Raw genomic sequence first — 26,041 nt, forward strand, 5'->3', positions numbered from 1 at the left:
GGGCAAAGAACATGAACAGATATTTTTCTAAAAAGGACATACAAGCATACAAGAAATATGAAAAAATGCTTACCATCACTAGTCGTCAGAGAAATGCAAATCAAAACCACAATAAGATACCATCTCATGCCAATGAGAATGGCTGTTAACTAAAAAGTCAAAAAACAACAGATGCTGGTGAGGCTGCAGAGAAAAGAGAATGCTGATGTATTGTTGGTGAGAATGAAAAATTAGTCCTGCCACTGTGGAAAGCAGTTTGGAGATTCTCAAAGTACTGAAAACCGAGCTATCATTCAATCCAGGAATCCCATTATTTGGTATATACCCAAATGAAAATAAAGCATTCTGTCAAAAAGACACATGTTCCTGTATATTTATGGCAGGACAAGTCACAGTAGCACAGGTATGGAATCAATCCAAGTGCCTATCAATGGTAGAGTGGATAAGGAAAACGTGGTACATATACACTGTGGAATACTACGCAGCCACAAAGAATAATTAAATCATGCCCTTCGCAGCAACTTGTATGCAGTTGGAGGCCATAATCCCAAGCCAATTAACACAAACAAAACCAAATACTACATGGTCTCACTCAAAAGTGGGAGCTAAATTTTGAGCACACATGGACATAAACATGGGAACAACAGATACTGGGGTCTAGTCAAGAGGGTAGGGAGGAGGTGTGGATTGAGAAACTACCTTTCAGGCTCTATGCTCAGTACCTGGGTTATAGGATCCACATACCAAACCCCAGCATCATACAATATTCCCATGTAAAAAAGCCTGCACTTGTAGTCCCCGTATCTAAAATAAAGTTTGAAATCAAGTAAATAAATAAATATTTGCCTACACATATGTAGGTATAACTGTAATTCATATGAAATGGATCTACCTCTTTTAATATCGAATTTTAAAAAGGACAGCATAGGTCTAACATGTAAGTCTTTAATCCATCTTGAATTAATTTTTGTATAAGGTGTAAGGAAAGGATCCAGTTTCAGCTTTCTACATATGGCTAGCCAGTTTTCCCAGCACCATTTATTAAACCATAAAAACCACAGAAGAAAACCTAGGCAATACCATTCAGGACATAGGCGTGGGCAAGGACTTCATGTCTAAAACAGCAAAAGCAATGGCAACAAAAGCCAAAATTGACAAATGGGATCTCATTAAACTAAAGAGCTTCTGCACAGCAAAAGAAACTACCATCAGAGTGAACAGGCAACCTACAAAATGGGAGAAAATTTTCGCAACCTACTCATCTGACAAAGGGCTAATATCCAGAATCTACAATGAACTCAAACAAATTTACAAGAAAAAAACAACCCCATCAAAAAGTGGATGAAGAATATGAACAGACACTTCTCAAAAGAAGACATTTATGCAGCTGAACAACACATGAAAAAATGCTCATCATCACTGGCCATCCAAGAAATGCAAATCAAAACCAAAGTGAGATACCATCTCATACCAATTAGAATGGCCATCATTAAAAAGTCAGGAAACAACAGGTGCTGGAGAGGATGTGGAGAAATAGGAACACTTTTACACTGTTGGTGGGACTGTAAACTAGTTCAACCATTGTGGAAGTCAGTGTGGTGATTCCTCAGGGATCTAGAACTAGAAATACCATTTAACCCAGCCATCCCATTACTGGGTATATATCCAAAGGATTATAAATCATGCTGCTATAAAGACACATGCACATGTATGTTTATTGCGGCACTATTCACAATAGCAAAGACTTGGAACCAACCCAAATGTCCAACAACAATAGACTGGATAAAGAAAATGTGGCACATATACACTATGGAATACTATGCAGCCATAAAAAATGATGAGTTCATGTCCTTTGTAGGGACATGGATGAAACTGGAAACCATCATTCTCAGCAAACTATTGCAAGGACAAAAAACCAAACACCGCATGTTCTCACTCATAGGTGGGAATTGAACAATGAGAACTCATGGACACAGGAAGGGGAACATCACACTCCGGGGACTGTTGTGGGGTGGCGGGAGTGGGGAGGGATAGCATTAGGAGATATACCTAATGCTAAATGACGAGTTAATGGGTGCAGCACACCAACATGGTACATATATACATATGTAACAGACCTGCACATTGTGCACATATACCCTAAAACTTAAAATATAATAATAATAAAATAAAATAAAAAAGGACAGTATGAAATTTTCCTAGAAGATATGTGGTAATTATTAATTCAAAATGTGTCCATATATGTCTATTTCTATTAACCTTTTGATCTGCACTCAAATGACTAAGTATTTTAGTAATTTGTGGCAAACAGTAATATTTCCCAACAAAAAATATGAAACAAAAAACGCTAAATTAAAACTTGTAAAAAGAAAATGTGGGAATTCAAAAACATATTAATGTTCTCAAATGTAAGAACATCTGAATGTTCTTACTTTAATAGAACATTTATCCTGAGCTTTCTGATCATGAAATTATCCAGGTATGCTGATATATTCAATTTTATTTTTAATTTTTGACATATTAATTTGCTATAAGAATTTGTGTTGCTATCATCATTAACTTTCTTTCTTCTTTTTTTCTTTAGAGACAGCATATTTCTGTTGCTTAGGCTGTAGTGCAGTGGTGCAATCTTGGCTTACTGTAACCTCAAACTCCTGGGCTCAAGTGATACGCCCACCTCAGCCTCCCAAAGGACAAACCACTTCAGGTGCAAGCCACCATGCCCAGCTAATTTTGTTTTGGTTTGGTTTTTGGTAGAGATAGAGTTCCCCAGAAACCCTATGTTCCCCAGCATAGTCTCAAACTTCTGACCTCAAGTGATTCTCCCATCTTGGCCTCCCAAAGGGCTGAGATTACAAGCATAAGCCATGAGCCACTACACCCAGCCTATTATTTATATTCTATTATTTATATTCTATAACCATGTTGTAGTATGCTCAATTAATTTTTTTTTGGAAAATAAGGTATCTATATCTGATTCTCTATGACTTTTAGGATAGATTATTATGTTTGTTTGTTTTAGTTTCCATAATATGCCATCAGGCATATCAACTGAAACAGAGAGACACTAGAAAAACCTGTCAGTCATGCAAAGTTGGGTTTATGGAAATTACTGCAGCAAAGGAAAACAGCACCTTGACAGTTTTGTTTCCCAAATGATGTAAATTAAGAAAGCATATTTATTGAATTTTGTAATCTGAGAATGACTGATTAAGGGAGGCCTTTCAAGTAGGAGTTTAGGATTGAGTAAATATAATTTATGAATGGTAAGATGAAGGTCTCAATGAGAATGTTGATGACTAAATTGTCATGATAGGAGACCTGTTTGATCAGATGAGCAAATTTTGGCCTGCATAAATTTGTTTGCAAGAATTTCCAGAAGTGAACAGTAAAATTATTTGTTGATTTGGTGTGTCATCTTCTGGGCAAGAGTAACCCAGAGGGCACAGTTAAATTATCTTGACCCAGGTGGTCTCATTCTGTTTCAACAGTTGAGTTATGTTGAAGCAGATGTTCACAGTTCTTATAATTTTGTTCAGTGACATCAGTTAAAAGAAAATCTCTGGATATATTTTCCCTACAGAGATAAACTGAATTTCTATTAGGTATGTATAACAATTGAAATATATGTTCATGATATAACAAAGGAGTAGTCAGTGGAAAAGCTGTCAGAAGGGCCCCAAAAGGTCTGGAAACCCTGGTTCAAGTACAAAATCTAACAAAAAACATTAGCAAGTTCTTACGTTCTTATTTCAGAACCTCTTTGTGTTGACTGTGCTCTCTATATAATCTTCAAACCAAGGTGTTTTTAAGATTCACTGTCTTCTTGTAGGCATGCTGAGATGGAAAAAAGTGGGTAATGTACATGCCTGCTGGTGAAGATATCTCAGGTCTGTTATGGTTTTTAATCTTTGCCCTTTCACAGTATATAATTACTATTATAGTTTCACTGGTTTCTCTATTAATCACATTATATGTCTAGTTGCCATATCCAGTTACTATTCTTCATTCTTTACATAATTTGACCTATTTGTGGATAAAACATTGGTGAATATAATATCCTTCATTAAACTGTTTTAATATTTGTTTCCATGAGACAATCTTTTGGTTTTAAAACAAGTGGATAAAGAAAATGTTGCATATATACAACATGGAATACTACTCAGCCATAAAAAGGAATGAAATAATAGCATTAGCAGCAACCTGGATGAAATTGGAGGCCATTATTCTAAGTGAAGTAACTCAGGAAAAAAAAATACTGTATGTTCTCATTTTTATATAGGAGCTAAGCTATGAGGATGCAAATGCATAAGAATGATATAATAGACTTTGGGGACTCGGAGGGCAGGGTGAGAGGGGGAAGGATAAAAAAACTATACAACTATACAATGGGTACAGTGTACACTGTTCGTGTGACAGGTGCACCAAAATCTTAAAACTCACCACTAGAGAACTTTGTCCACATGTTGGAAGTAGCAGTTTATTTCAGGTCAATGATTGTTTATCAGAGATCAATTTTATCTACATCTCAACAGCATTTGAAAGCTAAATAGCATTTTTTATGGTTAATTCGTCAATAAATATATTGGAAAAGTTTTTGGAGATATGCATCAATTTGAAAAAAATAGTGGATGAAACTCATATCCTAGAAATGTTGAAAAAAAGAAAAAGATACGTTATGAATGCATAAAATATATGTAGATTCTAGTCTATTTTATCATTTACTACTACTGAATATACACAAGTCTATTATAAAATGTTAACAACTATCAAAACTTATGCACATAAATACTTATAGACTGTACATGGCACCATTCCCATTCTAGAGAAATGTCAACAAGTGTAAAGATTCAATACTAAATTAAAACTGCATAAAATTAACTATATTACATACTGAACTTCAGAAATTTTGTAGCCACCTCCTATTGCAAGTGGATGCTGATTATCTCCATGTGAGCAGTCCATCTCTCCAGTACAGTAAAAAGTGATCTTTTATGGTTCTTACATATTTTTATCATGTTTAGTGCAATATAGTAATCCTTGAACTATGCTATAAGACCATAAAATTGCCACCACCAGTGCTGGAACTGCTCTCAAGAAGCAGAGAAAAGTCATGGTATTCCAAGAAAATTGAACTGCTTGATGTGTAAGATAGCTTTAGATCTACAGCTGCAGTTATCCAAATTTTAAGATAAATGAATCCTGAGTAAGGACCATTGTGAACAAAGAAAAAGGAAATTCATGAAGCCAAAGAAGCATCCACACAAGAAGGCACAAAACCTTGCACTTCTTGTGAAATACCTTTTTATCTTGTATTAAAAATTCAACTTTCATGTAGGTGCAGGACTGCTATAAGTAAAGCATACCTATAGATTCTAATATGATTTCAGAAAAAGCAAAAATAAGGTGAAAGATTAATGCTGGAAAATGTAATGGCTGTAAAAGATGGTTAATAATTTTAAAAATTGATTTGGATTAAAAATATTTCAAGATAACAGGAGAATCAGCTTCTGCCCAGCAAGAGACAACAGACAAGTTCCCAGATGTTGATAAGAAAATCATTGAGGAAATAGGATATTTGCTTGAAGAAATTTTTAGTGTAGATTAAAGTGCCCTATCTTGGAGTAAAAAATGTCACAAATAGCATTTATTGGTCTAGAAGAGAAGCAATCACCAGGCTTCAAAGCAGGAAAAGATAGGCTAACTTGACCGTTTTGTGAAAATGCAGATGGGTTTATGATCAGGACTGCCCTTATGTATAAAGCTGCTAATCCCTAAGTCTTGAAGGGAAAAGATAAACACTAGGTTAGCATCACTAATCCCACCAGTCAGAACTTGAATTCCCAAAAGTTGCCAGTCTTTTGGTTGTATAACAAGAAGTCCTGGACAATAAGAACCTTTTTTTCTGAATTGGTTCTATCAGTGCCTTATCCCTGAAGTCCGGTAGTGCCTTGCCAGTAAGAGGCTGCCTTTTAAAATTATTTTAATATTGGCCAATTCTCCTAGCTACCCAGCACTCCATGAGTTCAACATTAAAGGTGTTGAAGCAATCTACTTTTCCCCAAACACAACATCTCCAATTCAGCCTCTAGATCAGGAGGTTATGAGGACCTTTACACACAGTACTCTTATAGAAAGTATTGTCAACACTATAGAAGAGAACATCAATAGAGAACAGTGTGAAAGTCTGGAAAAAGTATACCATTGAAGGTGCTATGATTATTATAGAAAAAAGCTTTGAAACACATCAAGACCAAAATAATAAATAATTTCTATTGGAGAAAACTGTGTCCTGATGTTGTACATGGCATTGAAGGATTTGTGACAGAGCCAATCAAGTATATTATACAAGAGTCTGTGGAATAGATGGATCAAGATGGTGGAATAGAAGGCTTCAATAATAGTTCTCCCTGCAAGGGCAATAACGTAACAAAAATCTACACACAATAAAGTACCTTCATAAGAACCAAGAATCAGGTGAGCACTCACAGTACGTATATGACTGAAAGAGGCATAGAAGAGGTAGAAAAAACAGTAATGAATCCCTGATCCCACCTTTTACCCACTGGCAGTAGCTGCATGGTGCAGAGAGCATTTCTGGGTGCTGGGGGAGGGATACTGCAGCAGTTGTGAGGCACTGAACTCAGTGCTGTCCTGTTATAACAGAAAGCAAAATCAAGTCAAACTCAACTAATGCCCACCCACAGAGGGAGCATCTAAACCAGTCTTAGCCATGGGAGAATCACTAATCCCACCAGTCAGAGCTTGAGTTCCCATAAGCCTCGCTACTGTGGGCTACAGTGCCCTGGGGCTCTAAATAAACTTGTAAGGCAGTCTAGGCCACAAGGACTGCAACCCCTAGATAAATCTTACCACTGAACTCAGCCCAGAGCCAGGAGACTAGGGGGACACACAATCTACTGAGACACCAATTGGGATGCCTAACGGAGTGCAGGCATCACCCTCTGCTCACCCAAAGATGTACAGCTTGCAGCTCAGCAAGAGACCCCTAATTCTACTTGAGAAGAGGAGAGGAAAGAGTAGGGAGAACTTTGTCTTGCATCCAGGATAACAGCTCAGTCACAGCAGGATAGGACACTTGTCAGAGCCACAAGACCCCTTTTCCAGGCCCTAGCTCCCAGATGACATTTGTAGACACACCCTGGTCCAGAAGGGAACCTGCTTCCTTAAAGGGAAGGGACCAGTGTTGAAAGCATTAGCCAACTGCTAAATGAAGAGCCCTTAAGCCCTGAATAACCAGCAGCAATACCCAGTTGAAGACTTTGGGTGAGACTCTGAGATTTGCTGGCTTCAGGTGAGACTCAGCACATTCCCGGCTATAGTGGCTGTAAGTTGAGACTCTTTCTTCCTGAGAAAAGCAAAGGAAAATGTAAAGGGGACTTTGGTTTGCACATAGTACCAGCTCAGCCACACAGAATTAGAGTGTCAAGCAGGCTCTTGGGGTTGCCCTAATTCCAGGACTTGGTTCTTGGACACAATTTCTGAACCTGCCCTTGCTCAGAGGGGAGCCCACCGCACTGAAAGGTGAGTTCCAGGTCAGAGAGCATTCATCACAAGCTGACTAAAGAGCTCTTGGGCCTTCAGGGAACATCAACAGTCATCTGTAAGTATTCCCCTAGGGCTGTAGTGGAAGTGGCCTCAGGGAGAGTCTCCTCTGCCTTTGGAAAGGGGAGGGAAGAGTGAGAAGGACTGCATATTGTGACTTGAGTGCCAGCTCAGCTGCAATACAACAAAATGCCAAGTAGACTTCTAAGGTTTTGATGTTAGTCTCTGGCTCCTGTGGCACCTCTGGACCTGCTGGGGTCCTGGGGAAACTCACTGTCCTGAAGAGAAGTACAAAGGCCCGATTGGCTTTGCCACGTGATGATTGTAGAGACCCAGAGCCTTGAGTGAACATAGGCAGTACCAAGGAGTGGTTATGGCAAGCTCTGGGCAAGATCCAGTGATGTGCTGGCTTCAGGTCTGACCCAGTGCTATCATAGTAGTGGTGGCTACAGGGCTACTTGTGTCACTCCACCTCCAGCTTCAGGTAGATCAGAACCGAGAGAGAGACATCATTTGTTTGGGAGAAAGAAAGGGAAGAGAACAAGAGTCTCTGCCTGGTAATCCAGAAGACTTTCTCAGATCTTGCCCAAGAACATTAAAGCAGTACCTCTATGGGTCTGCAAGAACCAAAGCAATACTGCACTTGGGGTATCCCCTAAACCAGGTATAGCTTAAATCACAACACCCAAGTCCTTTTGAATATCTGGAAAGCCTTCCAAGAAGGATGGGTACAAAAAAAGCTCAGACTGCAAAGACTACCATAAATACATAACTCTTCAAGGCCCAGACACAGATGAACATCTATAAGTATCTAGATAATCTAGGAAAACATGACCTCAAATAAGGACCTCAAATAAGGAATTCATGATCTAAATAAGGCACTTGAAGCCAGTCCTGGAGAAACAGAGATATATGACCTTTCAGACAGAGAATTCAGAGAATTCAAAACAGCTGTTTTGAGGAAACTCAAATTCAAGAGAACATAGAGAAGGAATTTAGAATTCTATCAGATACGTTTAACAAATAAATGAATATAATTAAAAAGAATCAAGCATAAATTATGAAACTTAAAATGAAATTGGGATACTGTAAAAGTGTTTTACTAGCAGAATTGACTAAGCAGAAGAAAAAATAGTGAGTTGGAAGACAGGCTACTTGAAAATACACAGTCAGAGGAGAGAAAAGAAAAAAAAAAAAACATAAAAAGCGTGAGGCATGCCTACAGGATCGAGAAAATAGCCTCAAAGGGACAAATCTAGGAGTTATTGGCCCTAAAGAGAAGGTAGAGAAATAGACAGAGGTAGAAAGTTTATTCAAAGGGATAATAACAGAGAACATTCCAAGCCTAGAGAAAGATATCAATATCCAAGTACAAGAAGGTTATAGAACAATAAGCAAATTTAACTCAAGGAAGACTACCTCAAGGCATTTAATAGTCATACTCCCAAAGATCAATGGCAAAGAAAGGATCCTAAAACCAGCAAGAGAAAAGAAAAAAATAACATACAATGGAGCTTGAAACATCTGGCAGTAGACTTTCCAATGGGTACCGCACAGGCTAGAAGAGAATGGCATGACATATTTAAAGCGCTGAAGAAAAAAATTACTTTGGAATAATAAATTTGGGAAAAATATCTTTCAACCATGAAGGGGAAATAAAGACTTTCCCAGACAAACAAAAGTTGAGGGATTTTATCAATACCAGATGAGTCCTACAAGAAATGCTAAAGGGAGTACTTTACACAGAAAGAAAAGAGTGTTAATGAGCAAAAAGTTATCAGTTGAAGGTACGAAACTCATTGGTAATAGTAAATACACAAAAAAACAGAGAATATTATAACACTGTACTGTAGTATGCAAACTACTCTTACCATAAGTAGAAAGGCTAAATAATGAATCAATCAAAAATAATATATACAACAACTTTCTAAGACATAGAGGGTACAATAAGCTATAAATAGAAACAACAAGGAGTTAAAAATTTGGGAAATAAAGTTAAGAAGTAGAGTTTTTATTAGTTTTCTATTTGCTTGTTTGTTTATACACACAGTGTTAAGCCTGTTATCAGCTTAAAATAATGGGTTATAAGACAGTATTTGCAAGCCTATGGTAACCTCAAACCAAAAAACATACAGTGGATACACGAAAAATAAAAAGCAAGAAACTATATCATATTTTTGGAGAAAATTATATATACTAAAATTATATATAACTTTTGAGGAGGTCAAAAGTTATACATGAATTTTCAACTGTGTGAAGGGACATCCTCCTAACCTCTATGTTGTTCACAGGCCACAACTGTATGGTTAATTCCCCAGATCATCCAGAATAGAAGTTATGCCCAAGTTCCAACAACTTTTGCTAAATGATTAGCACCAATAGTGTTACATAGTAGATGCTTCAAAAATATGTTTATCTACCCTCCATTTCTTATTCCTTTGCCAATACCTAGCAAAATTTAAAGTATTTTAAAATGTTATAAGATTATAAAGAACATTATTCATTTGAAAAATAACAAATTAATTAAAGAATATTACAAATGCCTGAGCCTGAAAAAGACCAAAGGAATAATATACGTTTGTTTGTTTGTTTGTGTTTTTGAAAAAGTGAATACATTCTAGTTGGGGTAAAATCCTTACTTCAATTTGACAAAATAAAGCCTGTGTACAGTATAAAAAAGTAGGATCTTTCTGATTGCATTCATATCTTTTCTGTGGTAGAATTTTATCCCAGAAATAGTGGGAAATCACAGAGACACTCCACTACCAAATATTTTCAACAGAATTACAGCAGTAATAAATAGAAGCTGGCAGAGAGAGTTTCTTTCCTCTTAATAGTGATTAGATAAGCAGATTTTCTAATTAATTCCATTATCAATAAATCTGAATCATATCAAGATAAGAAAATTCAAAACAATAATATAAACTCACTCTTCATATGTTAGAGTTTTGTCCTTTCTTGCATAAGTGTAAGATAAAGTCACAGTCGACTTGAAATGGTAATTTTCTTTTTCATCTCTCAATGTCATATGTTGTAAGCATTCCTAAATGATATTTAAACCTGATTCAGTCATCTAAACAATAAAACCTATTTATGTTCACTCAGTTAGTAACTATATCATTTATGTAGAAAGAAAACAAAAAACAATTTCACAATGTATTAGGACTTTTAAAATAACCAGTATTTACACATCCATATTTATCTTCTTATTGCAATATCATTTCATTTGTCATCATTCCAAAACCTTCATGCTTACAAAAATGTATGGAGAATGCAAGGAAATTATTGATTTACACTAACACTTATTTTCAGGTTGGTACTAGAATATTTTCTTTTTTAATTACAGAAGATAAAAATAAATTTACCTTTTTCCTTAGATGTATCTTTGCAATAAAACCAAGCAATAGGTTGATGAAATTTAATATGTCTATTTTTTGAGGCAACCTAATTTTAAGTTTTATAAATGATTGATCAGTAACTTTTACATAACCAGCAGCTGGGGTTCACCCGTTAGTAAGCCTTCAGGAATGATATGAGGAGATTGACTTCCAAAAGCAACTCTATAAGACCATTCCTTCTGCACAATTATGAGTAATATATTACTAGGAAGAATATGGCAATTTTATCTCTCCTATTTAGACCTCAAATTTGATGTTATACTTTCAGACATTTACCTTTTCAATCTTTTCACGTCTATCTAAGAAATATAGCTTAACCCACATAGGCATTTATTTTGATTTCTCTTCCTTCTGCTGCATACATGCATGAGAATGTTTTGGAGACTGGCGGCTCATGCCTGTAGTCTCTGCTGTGTGGGAGGCTAAGATGGGAGGATTGATTGCGCCCAGGATAATGGAGAGAGGTTGAAACAGTTTGCAGGGCTAAGAAGAAGACAGGAAGATGTGGGAAAGTTTAGAACATCCTAGGGACTTGTAAATTGGTTTTGACAAAAATGCTGATAGTAATATGGATAATGAAGTCCAGACTGAGGTGCTCTCAGTTGGAGATGAGGAACTTCCTGGGAACTGGAAACTGGAGCAAAGGTAACTCTTACTATGCTTTAGCTAGAAACTGGTGACATTTTGCTCCTGCCCTAGAGATCTCCTGCACTTTGAGCTTAAGAGAGATTACTTAGGGTATCTGACAAAAGAAATTTTTAAGCAGTAAAGTTGTCAAGATGTGACCTTGGTGCTCTTAAAGGATTTCAGTTTTATGCATTCACAAAGAGATATTTTGGATTTGGAACTTTTTACAGGTATACTTTAAGTTCTGGGATACATGTGCAGAACATGCAGGTTTGTTACATAGGTATACACGCGGCATGGTGGTTTGCTGCACCCATCAACCCATCATCTACATTAGGTATTTCTCCTAATGCTATCCTTCCCCTAGCCCCCCATCCCCCGACAGGCCCTGGTGTGTGATGTTCCCCTCCCTGTATCCACGTGCTCTCATTGTTCAACTCCCACTTATGAGTGAGAAGATGTAGTGTTTGGTTTTCTGTTCCTGTGTTAGTTTGCTGAGAATGAAAGTTTCCAGCTTCATCTATGTCCCTGAAAAAGACATCATAAACTCATCCTCCTTTTATGGTTGCATAGTATTCCATGGTGTGTATGTGCCACATTTTCTTTATCCAATCTATTACTGATGGGCATTTGTGTTGGTTCCAATTCTTTGCTATTGTGAATAGTGCTGCAATAAACATATGTAAGCATAGGTCTTTAGAGTAGAATGATTTATAATCCTTTGGGTATATACCCAGTAATAAGATTGCTGGATCAAATGGTATTTCTGGTTCTAGATCCTTGAGGAATTTCCACACTGTCTCCCACAATGGTTGAACTAATTTACACTCGCACCAACAGTGTAGAAATGTTCCTATTTCTCCATGTCCTCTCTAGCATCTGTTGTTTCCTGACTTTTTAGTGATTGCCATTCCAACTGGCATGAGATGGCATCTCATTGTGGTTTTGATTTACATTTCTCTAATGACCAGTGATGATGAGCTTTTTTCATATGTTTGTTGGGCACATAAATGTCTTCTTTTGAGAAGTGTTTGTTCATATCCTTTGCCCAGTTTGGATGGGTTTGTTTGTTTTTTATCTTCTAAATTTGTTTAAGTTCCTTGAAGATTCTGGATATTAGCCCTTTGTCAGATTGATAGATTGCAAAAATTTTTCCTCATTCTGTAGGTTGCCTATTCACTCTGATGACAGTTCCATTTGCTATGCAGAAGCTCTTTTTTGTTGCCGTTGCTTTTGGTGTTTTAGTCATGAAGTCTTTGCCCATGCCTATGTCCTGAATAGTATTGCCTAGGTTTTCTTCTAGAGTTTTTATGGTTTTAGGTTTAAGTCTTTAATCCATCTTGAATTAATTTTTATTAGGTGTAAGGAAGGGGTCCAGTTTCAGTTTTCTGCATATGGGTAGCCAGTTTTCCCAACACTATTTATTAAATAGAAAATCCTTTTCCCATTGCTTGTTTTTATCATGTTTGTCAAAGATCAGATTGTTGTAGATGTGTGGCATTATTTCTGAGGCCTCTGTTCTGTTTCATTGGCCTATATATCTGTTTTGGTACCAGTACAATGCTGTTTTGGTTACTGTAGACTTGTAGTATAGTTTGAAGTCAGGTAGTGTGATGCCTCCAGCTTTGTTCTTTTTGCTTAGGATTGTCTTGGCTATACAGGCTCCTTTTTGGTTCCATATGAAACCTAAAGTAGTTTTTTCTAATTTTGTGAAGAAAGACAATAGTGGCTTGATGGGGATAGCATTGAATTCATAAATTACTTTGGGCAGTATGGCCATTTTCATGATATTGATTCTTTCTATTCAGGAGCATGGAATATTTTTCCATTTGTTTGTGTCCTCTCTGGTTTCCTTGAGCAGTGGTTTGTAGTTATCCCTGAAGAAGTCCTTCACATCCCTTGTAAGTTGTATTCCTAGGTATTTTATTCTCTTTGTAGCAATTGTGAGTGGGAGTTCACTCATAATTTGGCTCTCTGTTTGCCTATTATTGGTGTATAAGAATGCTTGTGATTTTCTCACATTGATTTTGCATCCTGAGACTTTGCTGAAGTTCTTTATCAGCTTAAGGAGATTTGGGGCTGAGATGATGGGGTTTTCTAAAAATACAATCATGTCATTTGAAAACAGGGACAATTTGACTTCCTCTTTTCCTATTTGAATATGCTTTATTTCTTTCTCTTTCCTGATTGCCCTGGCCAGAACTTGCAATACTAAGTTGAATAGGTGTGGTGAGAGAGGACATCCTTGTCTTGTGAGGTTTTCAAAGGAATGCTTCCAGCTGAGATTTTGGCTGTGGGTGTATCATAAATAGCTCTTATTATTTTGAGATACGTTCTATCAACACTTAGTTTATTGAGAGTTTTTAGCATGAGGGTTGTTAAATTTTGTCGAAGGCCTTTTCTGCATCCATTGGGATAATCATGTGGTTTTGGCATTGGTTCTGTTTATGTGATGGAAAGGGAATATCATCACTGATCCCACAGAAATACAAACTGCCATCAGAAAATACTATAAACACCTCTACGCAGATAAACTAGAAATTCTAGAAGAAATGGATAAATTCCTGGACACATACACCCTCCCAAGACTAAACCAGGAAGAAGCTGAATCCCTGAAGAGACCAATAACAAGTTCTGAAATTGAGGCTGTAATTAATAACCTACCAACCAAGAAAAGCCCAGGACAAGACAGATTCACAGTGGAATTCTACCACAGGTACAAAGAGGATCTGGTACCATTCCTTCTGAAACTATTCCAAGCAGTAGAAATAGAGGAACTTCTCCCTAACTCATTTTATGAGGCCAGCATCATTATGATACCCAAACCTAGTAAGAGACATAATAAAAAAAGAAAATTTCATTCCAATATCTCTGATGAACACCAGTGCTAAAGTCTTCAATAAAATACTGGCAAACCAAATCCGGCAGCACATCAAAAAGCTTATCCACCACGATCAAGTCAACTTCATCCCTGGAATACAAGGCTGGTTCAACATATGCAAATTAAACTTATTTTTGAAAGGGAAGCAGAGCATAAAAGTTTGGAAAATTTGCAGCTTATTGATGTGATAGAAAAGAAAAACTGATTTTCTGGAAAGAAATTCAAGCAGGGTGCAGAAATTTGCATAAGTAACGAGGAGTCAAATGTTAATCACCAAGACAATGGGGAAAATGTCTCCAGGGCATGTCAGAGGTCTTCATGGCAGTCCCTCCCACCACAGGCCCGGAGGCCTAAAAGGAAAAAAATTATCATTACCTGGACTCATCCCAGGGCCTTGCTGCTTTGTGCAATCTCAAGACTTGGTGATCTGCATCTCAGCTGTGGACAAAAAGGGACAAACTTAAACTCAAACTGTTGCTTCAGCTTGTGGAAGCCCTAAGCCTTTGCAGCTTGCATGTGGTAATGGGCCTGCAGGTGCACAGAAGTCAAGAATTGAGGTTTGGGAACTTTAGCCTTGATTTCAGGGGATATAGGGAAATACCTGGATGTCAAGGCAGAAGTTTGCTGAAGGAGTGGGGCCCTCATGGACAACTTCTGCTAGGGCAGTGTGAAAGGGAAATGTGGGGTTGGAGCCCCCACAGAGAGTTCCCACTGGGGCACTAGTAGAGCTGTGAGAAGAGGGCCACCATCCTCCAGACCCCAGAAATGTAGATCCACCAACAGCTTGCACTGTGCACCTGGAAAAGCCAGAGACACTCAACACCAGCCTGTGATAGTTTACATGAGGGGGGCTGTCCCCTTAAAAATCACAGGGGCAGAGCTGCCCAAGGCTGTAGGATCCCATCTCTTGCATCAGTGTGACCTGGATGTGAGAAATGTAGTCAAAGGAGATCATTTCAAAACATTAAGATTTGGACAAGCACAGTGGCTCATGCCTGTAATCACAGCACTTTGGAAGGCCGAGGTGGGCAGGTCACTTGAGGTCAGGAGTTTGAGACCAGCCTGGCCAACATGGTGGAACCACGTCTCTACTATAAATACAAAAATACACCAGTCATGGTTGTAGGCATCTGTAATCTCAGCTACATAGGAGCCTAAGGCAGAATAATCCCTTGAACCTGGGAGGCATAAGTTGCAGTGAGCCAAAGTCATGCCATTACACTGCAGCCTTGGTGCCAGAGCAAGACTCTTACCTTACCCCCAAAAAAGCTTTAAGATTTGACTGACTTGCTTAATTTTGGACTTCCATGGGGCCTGTAGGCCTTGCAGTTTGGCCAATTTCTCCCATTTGGAATGGGTGTACTTAACCAATACCTGTACCCTCATTGTATCCAGGAAAGAACTATCTTGTTTTTGATTTCACAGGCTCATAGACAGAAGGGAACTGCCTTATCTCAGATGAGACTTTGGACTTGGACTTTTCGGTTAATGTTGGAATAAGTTAAGACTTTGGGGAACCATTGAAAAGGCATGATTGTGTTTTGAAATGTGAGGACATGAGATTTGGGAGGGACTGGGGTGGAATGATACGGTTTGTCTCTGTGTCCCCACTTGAATTTCACCTTGAATTGTAATTCCTGTATCCCCATAATCCCCACATGTCAAGGGAGAGACCACGTGGAAGTAATTGAATCATAGGGATGGATTCCTCCATGCCATTTTTTGTGATAGGGAGTGAGCTTTCACAAGATCTGATGATTTATAAGTGTTTGACAGTTACTCCTGCAACTTTCTCCTTCCTGCTGCCTTGTGAATAAAGTCCCATGCTTCTCCCTTGCTTTCCTCCAAGATCATATGTTTCTTGAGGCCTCCCCAGCTATGCTGAACTAAGTCAATTAAACCTCTTTCCTTTATAAATTACCCAATCTTGGGCAGTTCTTCATAGCAGTGTGATAAAGGACTAATACATCTTGTAATTAAATAGGTATTTGATGTTAAATGTTATATTAAACAAACAAAGAGTAGTAGTTTAACAGAGATAAAACACTAAATTGCTGCAGAATAACAAAGATGTTCAAAAGAGGAGATAAGGATGTATCTACTAAACTTTTGCTTCAACATCAGGATTTTATTATATATTATTTCTTATAGACATTGAGATATTGAATGGACACACTGAAGATATTGAGGCTCTTAGGGCTTTCAGCTTTGAGAAAGAAATGGCAGAAATTGTAGGCATTTTGTCATAGGTAAACAAAAAAAGAATTGCCATCCAGAAATCTTAAGTACATTAAGATTGGTTCTAGTAACTGAACACGGATGAACTAAGGGAATGTAAAGTATTTTTGTTGTCTAACATAGTGTCTTAATACTAGCAAAATACAAAGAATTATATCATAATCATTTAATTAGAAAATGTCAAGCTGTTTTTTCTATGTGGTGCCTTTATTGTAGCAAAGAAACAGAGTTCATTTAACACAGAAAACTACCTATCTAGAAAACACCTTTTTTTGTTGTTGTTTCTGTATTCCAATTTTAATAACTCTCAGAAGCAATTGCTTTTTATTTGATGTAGCTATTAATACATTTTCTTTATTCAATCTCAGGCCGAGACAACTTTTCTGCTATATTCTAGTCTGCAGAGGTTGTGAAACATAACATAAACTATCACAATGGTGCACTACATTATTGACATAATGCTGAATAGACCAGATGGACAAAATGTAACAAATGTGTTAGATGTCTTTGAGGAATATTATTTTAAAAGAAATAATTGAATACAATACATTTGTTAAAAATTTTCTTAAAAGAATTAAACTATCAGAAAGGGCTGAACAGGCTAACACAAACATAACACCAGCAGAAGCAGCTACCACAGTTAGAACTCCAGGAAAAATGGAGGGAGGAATAGAATCTTGGAGGGAAGGTGCTGGAATCTGGACTCCAATCTCTAAAGATAATATTGTGCCAGTATCTCAGCAGCTTTTAGAATGTGATTGAGCTATAGGTTGCTAGGATGCAAAAATCTCTGAGGGAGCATGGTAAAGTCAATTTTGGGAGTGCTAATAGAAGATAAAGATTAGAATGAATACAATTGTCATATGAAGTATCCAACAATCAACATGATTTTGCAATAATATCAATGAATATAATCAGTTCCCTTCCTTCTGTGTACACTGTAACTTCCCTCTACTGATCCTTATTTATTAAAGCTAATAGTGAGTCTACTGACACAAAAGAAATGTGGTTTGCAGTTTCAGGAGCAATGTCTCTAAGCAGAATACAAACAGTAGGTTTGAGAATAAGAGACAAAAGCATAATGACTGGTACCTAATTAAAACATGGATTACTGATTTTTGACTTCTGGTAATGGTGAAGTAAGATCCTAAAGGGTGATTATCCTCATAAAGCAAGTATACAATCTGGACAGTATGTAAAAATCAATTACCTAAAGTAACAGGAGAGTGATCAGGAGGTGGGGAGATCAAGATCATCCTGGCCAACATGGTGAAACCCCATCTCTACTAAAAATACAAAAATTAGCTGGGTGTGGCGGCGCATGCCTGTAATCCCAGCTACTCAGGAGGCTGAGGCTGAGGCAGGAGAATCACTTGAACCCGGAAGGCAGAGGTTGCAGTGAGCTGAGATCCTGCCACTGCACTCCAGCTTGGAAAAAGAAAGAATCTCTGTCAAAAAAAAAAAAAAAAAAAAAAAAAAAAAAAAAAAAAACCAGCAACAAACAAAAAAGACAAAGCAAAAATAATAAAAAAAAAAGGGGAGAAAAATGAATAATACTTTCTCTAATTTTTTGCCTGATTATTTATGTAACATATTTTTTAAGAGCCATAAAGCTGTAGGATACGAGGTAAGTATTAAAAATTAACTTACAGACATGATTTTGGTAAAATGGAATAGATCTACTTTCTCTATTTTTCATGCTAAATACAACTAAAACCTATAGACATAGAACATAAACATAAGAAGGCCGGGTGCAGTGGTTCACGCCTGTAATCCCAGCACTTTGAGAGGCCGAGGTGGGCAGATCACGAGGTCAGGAGTTCAAGACCATCCTGGCCAACATGGTGAAACTCCATCTCTACTAAAAATACAAAAATTAGCTGGGCATGGGGGCACGTGCCTGTAATCCCAGCTACTTGGAAGGCTGAGGCAGGAGAATTGCTTGAACCTGGACCCGGGAGGTGGAGTTTACAGTGAGCTGAGATCTCGCCACTGCACTCCAGCCTGGGTTATGGGGCGAGATTCTGTCAAAAAAAAAGAAAAAACATAAACACAAGAAAACCCTAAAAGGAGGAACCAGCTATGGACTTTGAGACCTCAATGAATGAGGAGGGTGAATTCACTGGCTTTTCTTTTTGCCTCCTATATTCCAGACTTGTAACTGAGGATGCAGTCAAGAAAATCTCCCTAACTATCCGCTCTCACTAGCAAAAAGAGAGGAAAAGGAGCAGCTAACAAGGCAGAAACCTTTTAAATAATGGCCATTCTCTTTCAGCTAATCACAGGGGTGGAGGTGGGGGAGAAACCTGCGCTTCCCTCCTCGCCCAATCCAGAAAAAGGCTATGTGGGGAGACTAGACTTCCAAACAAGCACGTCTGTATCAAGCTTTCCTAATACTTCTGAGAGCTGTATCAGAAAAGGCCAAGTAGGGAGTTGAGACTTTTATCCCCAGTGGCCACTGATGCAACTCTCTCTTAATTTGGTATCAGTGTAACCATGCATGAATCCTGGACTTCCATATACACCCAAGAGCAATGTGTCATTCCTCTCCATCCACGTAATGTTGGCAAAAGAGAATTAGGTATTTTACCATGCCCCAGTGGTGATAGGGCTAGCCAATCGCAGTGTCATTCAAGAGATGTGGCCAGCCAGAATTCTCACCTCCACCAAGACATAATGAGAAGCTTCCCCCTCTGTTATCAGTGGAAGCCAAATGGGGACCCTGGACTTCTAACTGCATATGGCAATAATGAGGCAGAGCCCCTTTTTTTCCTGCCAGGCCAAAGTTACAAAAAAATTCCAGTTAAAACATGAGGTTCAAATAAGATCCAGGATCTCACAACACAACAGCAAATATGTGCATATTTCAATTGGAAATGATCTAACGTACCAAAACCTAGGAATCTTTGAAACTGAATATAAAAAAAAAATAGATTCAACTTCAAGGTGTTGGAGATATTGTAATTACCTGAGAAAGATTTTAAACCAGCCATGTAAAAATTTTTCAATGAGCAGTTATGAAAATGCTTGAAACATAAAAAATAAAAAGCCTAATAAAGAAACGTAAAGTCTCAGCAAAGAAATAAAAGATAAAAAGAAGAGTGAATAAACATTTTAAAATAAATACTACTGAATGGAAATAAATGTGAAAATGCAAATATAGCACATCATAATATGTAAGATACAGCCAAAGCACTGCTGAGAAGTTTAGTCTTAACTTTATGTATAAGAAAAATAAAGTCAGTCAGTCAGTAATCTAAGCTTCAAGAATCGAGCAAAAGAAGAGTAAAACCAACCCAAACAAGCAGAAGAAAAGAAATAAGACCAGAAATAAATAAAATGTAAAACAGAAACAACAGAGAAAATCAATGAAATGAAGAGCGGATTTATTGAAAAGATTAAAAATGTTATCAATAAAAATGTAAAATTTTATATATATATATTTTTTATTATACTTTAAGTTCTAGGGTACATGTGCACAATGTGCAGGTTTGTTGCATATATATACATGTGCCATGTTGGTGTGCTGCACCCATTAACTCATCATTTACATTAGGTATATCTCCTAATGCTATCCCTCCTCCCTCCCCAATCTTTAACAAGAATAACAAACAAAAAAAAAGAGACAAGACACCAATCACCAGTTACAAGAATGAAACAGAAGGTATCACTATAGACCCTACAGACATCAAAATGCTAATTAGGGAGAACTACTCATAAATCTGACAACTGAGATGAAATACATTAATTCAATAAGAAACACAGTCACAACTTACCCTATATTAAAGAGGTTATTTTAATAGCTCTATAATTACTAAGAACATTTAATTTCTTAAAAAGGAAAATACACTCAAGACATCTCCAGGCTGAAATTATTTCTTTAGAAAATTCTACCTAATGTTTAAAGATTTAATAACAATTCTAAACAGTATTTTCCCAAAAAAGAAAGATGAACTAATACTCTCAAATTTATTTTATATAGTATTATCCTGACATGCAAACCAGGCAAAAGCAATACAAAAATAGAAAAAAGAAAAGAAAAACAACAGACAAATGTTCGTCATAAATATAGATTTTTAAAAATCTTTAAAAATTATTAGCATATAGAATCAGCAACATATAAAAAGGATTATACACATAAATGTCTTTGCCCATTTTATGCTGCTATAACATAATATTTGAGAATAAGTAATTTATAATAAGCAGAAATTTATTTGGCTCATGGTTCTAAAGTCTGGGAAGTCCAAGATCTAGGAGTACATTCTGTGAGGGACTTCTTGCTGTGTCTTCCCATGATAAAATGTGTAAGGGCAAAAAAGCATGGAGGCAAGTGGGTGTCAAATTCACTTTTACAACAAAGTCACCCTCACAATAACATTAACTCATTCATGAGTGCACAGCCCTCATGAGCTAATCATCTTTTTAAAGTTTCCACCATTTAATACCATTGCATTGGAGATTGAGATTCCAATTCCGAATTTTGGGGAACACATTCAAATTCTAGCAATGACCAATTGGGGTGTATTCCAGGGATGCAAGATTTGCTCAATATTAGAAAAAAATAATTTATTATTTGAACAAGCTAAAGAAAAATATCACATGATATTTTGAATTGATGCAGATAAACCATTCTTAAGAATTCAATATCCATACATGGTTAATACTCTAAAAACAATAAGAATAGCAAAGGCCATCCTAAACTTTATAGAGAATACAATTTCTTTTTGTTTATAACAAAAAAAAGCTAATATTATTGCTTTGCTTTGTATGTGGTTTCTCTCCACCAAGCCTCATTTTTTAATCTGATCCTGAATGTGGCAGTTTTGAAGGATGGGGCCTCGTAGGATGTCTTTTAATCATGGAGCAGATCCCTCATGAGTATTAATGCTCTCCTACAGGGGTGAGCGGGTACCCACTCTCTTGGGAATAGGTTAGTTCCCAAGAGAGCAGGTTGTTAAAAGTGTCTTGCTTCCTCAGTTTCTCGTTTCCTTCCTTGCCATATGATCTCTGCACACACCCATACCTTTTTGACTTTCCACCACGAGTGAAAGCAGCATGACACCCTCACCCAAAGCCAAACAAATAATGGCACCATTGTTGTACTTCTGAGCCTGCAGAACTGTCAGCTAAATAAACCTTTTTTCTTTGTAAATTGCCCATCCTTAGATATTCTGTTAGAGCAACACAAAATGGACTAAGTAAATTATAATGGTAAAAGACTGAGTGCATTCCCCTAAGATCATGAATAAGACAAAGATATTTGCTATCTCACCACAAGGAATTTCTAGCCAGTGCAATAAAGCAATAAAGAAAATAAAATACATATGGAAATGAAGAAACAAAATTGCCCCTATTTGCAGATGACATGATTATTTATGCAGAAAATATCAAGGAATCTACAAATATCTCCAAAAAATGAAACATGAGTTCAGCATATCACACAAGATAAAAAAAAATTGTTTTTCTAGATATTAGCAGAAAAAATTGTACCAAATTTAAAAGTACTATACCTTTTATAATCACAAAGAGAATGAAATAGGCATAAATCTAACAAGCCATTGAAAGACTTCTATACTAAAAACTACATAATATTGATGAAAGAAATAAAGAAAGTACAAATAAATGGGAAAACATACCATGTTTATAAGTTGGAAAACTCAGTGAAGATAATAATTTTCTATAAATTAATATACAGGCTGAATACAATCATATCAAACGTTCATCTACTTTTAGAACTATAGAGATTATTATAAAATATGTATGGAAAGACAAGTAACTAAAATAGCTAGCATAGTATTTAAAAGAAGAATAAAATGAGAGAAATCAGTTTACCCAAATTTAAGGCTTTTTATATAGCAACAATAATCAAGCCTTTTTGATACTGAGGGAAAGACAGACCCATAGTCCAATGGAACAGAAGAGCAAACCAAGATGTAGATTTATTTAAAAAATATGTGCAACCTATTTTTGACAATGTCTCAAAAGCAATTGAGCAGAGAAAAGATAGCAGTAAATGGTGCTGGAGCAATTGAATATCCACAAGCAAAAAAAAAAAAATTAAAAAGAAAAGAAAGGAAGGAAGGGAGAGAGAGAGAAAGACAAAGAAAGAAAGAGAGAGAGAGGGAGGGAGGGAGGGAGGAAGGAAAGAAGGAAGGAAGGAAGGAAGGAAGGAAGGAAGGAAGGAAGGAAGGAAGGAAGGAAGGAAAACATTTCAATTAATCTATCACATTGCCAAATTTCTGAAAACAGATCCAAAGATAATTATATCTTTTTACAACATCAAATAATAATACATTATGTATGTGTACTAGAGTGATCATTTTCCAAACATACGCCTAAATGAAGCATAATGGCATATATACAACCATGATTGATGTGATATCTAGTTTTCATTAAGTTACGATGTGTTAATATTGTGTCAGCATATCCAGTCTTCTATTCATCACTGTGAAATACTATGTGTTACATTTTCTTTGGTTAATTAAAATAAATTTATCTATTATTAATATTTTGCTAACTTAAAACACCAAGAGGTACTGGTGTTTCAAGTTGTAGGAAACATAGCTTCTAAATTAATATATTTTAAAATATGAGAATAATGGATTGCTGAAGCCAATAGTACAAACTCACTCATAAAAGAGATTGTGGTTCATAAAATAATAGCATAAGATTTAGAGTGGTCAACCTCCTGATATTTCCAACTGAACGTTCTGCTTCTGACATTAAAAATAAAGGGTAATTTCTGTGTGAAGTTATGTAACACTCAATATCAGCCTCAAATGTTTTGAGATTTATGCCAAACATTGTAAGTTGCCTGCATAATATTTTTCTGATTGATCATTTTATAAAAGAATCTAATTAAGACTATGAAAAATCAATATTTATGGCCTGCTATCAAAATTTTCTTTCTTCTTAAAATTAACATTTGATTTATTTATTCAATGGATATAAAGCAAACAACAACAATATTTTTGCCTTTGTTCAAGGTAACATTGATAAAGTAATGACTAAAAAATTGTCTCTCAAGTAGTCTCTTTTCTCCAAGACCTCCAGGACAATAGGAAGCACTCTACAAATAAATGACTAATCATGTTTAAATGGAATAATCGCATAAAGTTGCATAAATGAAGAAGTAACCAATCCAGGCTGTAAAAAATTAAGACATATATGCTGCTTAGAAATTTGAGTGTTTTATTTGGAAATGAGATGTAAGTTACGAAGATTAAACTGAGAAAATTAAATAGATCTAGTTGTGAACATACTGAATGTCAGGCTTAGGAAAACTGGAGCAAAATAAACCATCTAATAGTTTGAAGCCAGAGAGGACTTCCTTTCTTAAATGAATGTTTAGAAAAAATCATTCTGACAGAAATATGGAAGATGGATTGCAGGGGCAACATACTAGAGTCAACAAGAACAGTTATATTCTGCTCTTATTGACTGCTCCACTGTGAAGGTAGACTTTCTATATCCAGGAAGTCAATTGGCTTTCACTTAACATACAGATAAATGAAAGGGAAAACCATCTCATTATCAGCTGGATTGACCTGTACTGAGTCATCTTGATAGCTTTTGCTTATGATGAGAAGTCTCTTGATTTATTGAAGTCAACATTACATTTCTCCCTGGACACTACTTCACTTCTCGTATGTTCCCCAGTGTTTGAAAAATGAATAGCACAGGCACCCTTTCCATAAGGCCTTAACACTAGAAAACCTTTGCCTAAGAGAGCAGCCACAGCAGCTTTTTAAGTTCATAGCTCAAAACTTACATAAAGTGGACTTGGCAGGATTTTGCTTAGGAGTTGCAGAATTAAACTTACTGGCTTGTGTGAAATTTGATTAACTGAAATCTCATCAGTCCTCTTGTTGACCACATCCCCAGAAACAGCCAGCTGGACTCCTGGGCAGCTATGTGTCGAAGCAGAACTGAGCCAGCTGTCAGCTTGCTCACAGAAGGGGACTCTCCACAGTGGAATACAGCTCTTTTAGTAAAAGCAGCACTGCCTCAGAGTGCATACCCAGCCTTAATGAATCCATGAACTGGCACCTCTTTGGTCTCACATTCCATTTTTTTTTTAACATTTAGTAAATGTATTTTGTTCTAGTAAAAGAGGCTGAAAATGTTGCTTTAATTTTCAGATACTGGGAATAGTAACACCTTACAAAGTCTAGAGATGTTACATGTGTAAATCAGACACTAAGGGACTTGATTATAATCTCTTGTTCAATGCAGAATGGCCTCAAAAAGACCAGTCTGATTCCGCACTTCATTCTGACAGCCAACTCATAGACACAAATAATGGAACTGGAAATGTGGATACAGGGCACCTAGTAATATTTGTCAAACGCCTTTAAAAAGGATGACTGTTTCAAATCAGAGCTCATTTGAATAGTTAGTCAACAATGAAAAGATCATTTTAAACACAGTTAACCCCTAAAGTCACAATTTTCAATTATCATGGCTTATTTGGAGGAAGGAAAATTATTCAATGTGAGACATTATTTTTATTTTAGTAAGATTTTTCCCCTTGAATCTAATCAAATCAATTAGAAATTATAGCATAAAACACATAAAATTAAAAATGGATTAAACTTCATGGTGTTTCACTACTGGATTTTATGATAAGTGGTTCCCATATTATATTCAAATTGGTTTTCTTTCTTTAAGGGATCATTAACACGCTGAGAACCAAATCATGTGGTCATAAACAGTCACTGTGATTGCCACTACATTGTGATTGCTACTAGTTGCTAATGCTGCAAACATAAATTTGTTTTCTAATAAACTTGGAAGAAGGAGGCCTTGTAATAAACTCAAAGCCAGCTGATGTAACCACTATTATAACATGAACTATAACCAAAAATATCATTTTATATAATACATATTATGTGATGACTTAGTATGTTGCATCTTGTTCAAAGATAACTGAAACAAAATTAATAATCAACCTTGATCTGTTCACCTAAGGATTCACTAATGTATTTATGAAAACAGAAAGCAAGAGTATAGCTAAGAGATAATATTTCTAGTGAAATATTTAAAATTCTTTCACATTCTTTTTTATTAATTTTTAAGTGAACTAATATATAATGTATCTGTTCTAAATTTGTAAATATTAAGATGATAGAAAAAAGTTGCTTTTGTCTAACTTTTTTCTTAGGCCAAGTTGAAATAATAATTTCACATATTCTAAATACGTCTTGCTATCATAGGACAGCAATTATATATATATACATATATTTATACATGTATAAATACACATGCACACATATGTATTTTGTGCCACCAATTCAACAGGAATTTGTACACTGCAAAATTACATATTTCC

General features: G+C 36.3%; 1 long non-coding RNA gene across 1 annotated transcript in view; it reads right to left on the reverse strand.

Annotated features, from left to right (window-relative positions):
• Positions 1-26,041, reverse strand: part of LOC131382856 (uncharacterized) — a 177,330-nt gene that overhangs the window by 13,086 nt on the left and 138,203 nt on the right. The window contains exon 2 of the long non-coding RNA XR_009212440.1: positions 14,848-14,910. This is a non-coding gene — a long non-coding RNA (uncharacterized LOC131382856). The remainder of the gene's footprint in view (positions 1-14,847; positions 14,911-26,041) is intronic.

The sequence above is a fragment of the Hylobates moloch genome, unplaced genomic scaffold (genome assembly GCF_009828535.3).
Source record: "Hylobates moloch isolate HMO894 unplaced genomic scaffold, HMol_V3 SCAFFOLD_2, whole genome shotgun sequence".
Taxonomy (NCBI): Eukaryota; Metazoa; Chordata; class Mammalia; order Primates; family Hylobatidae; genus Hylobates; species Hylobates moloch.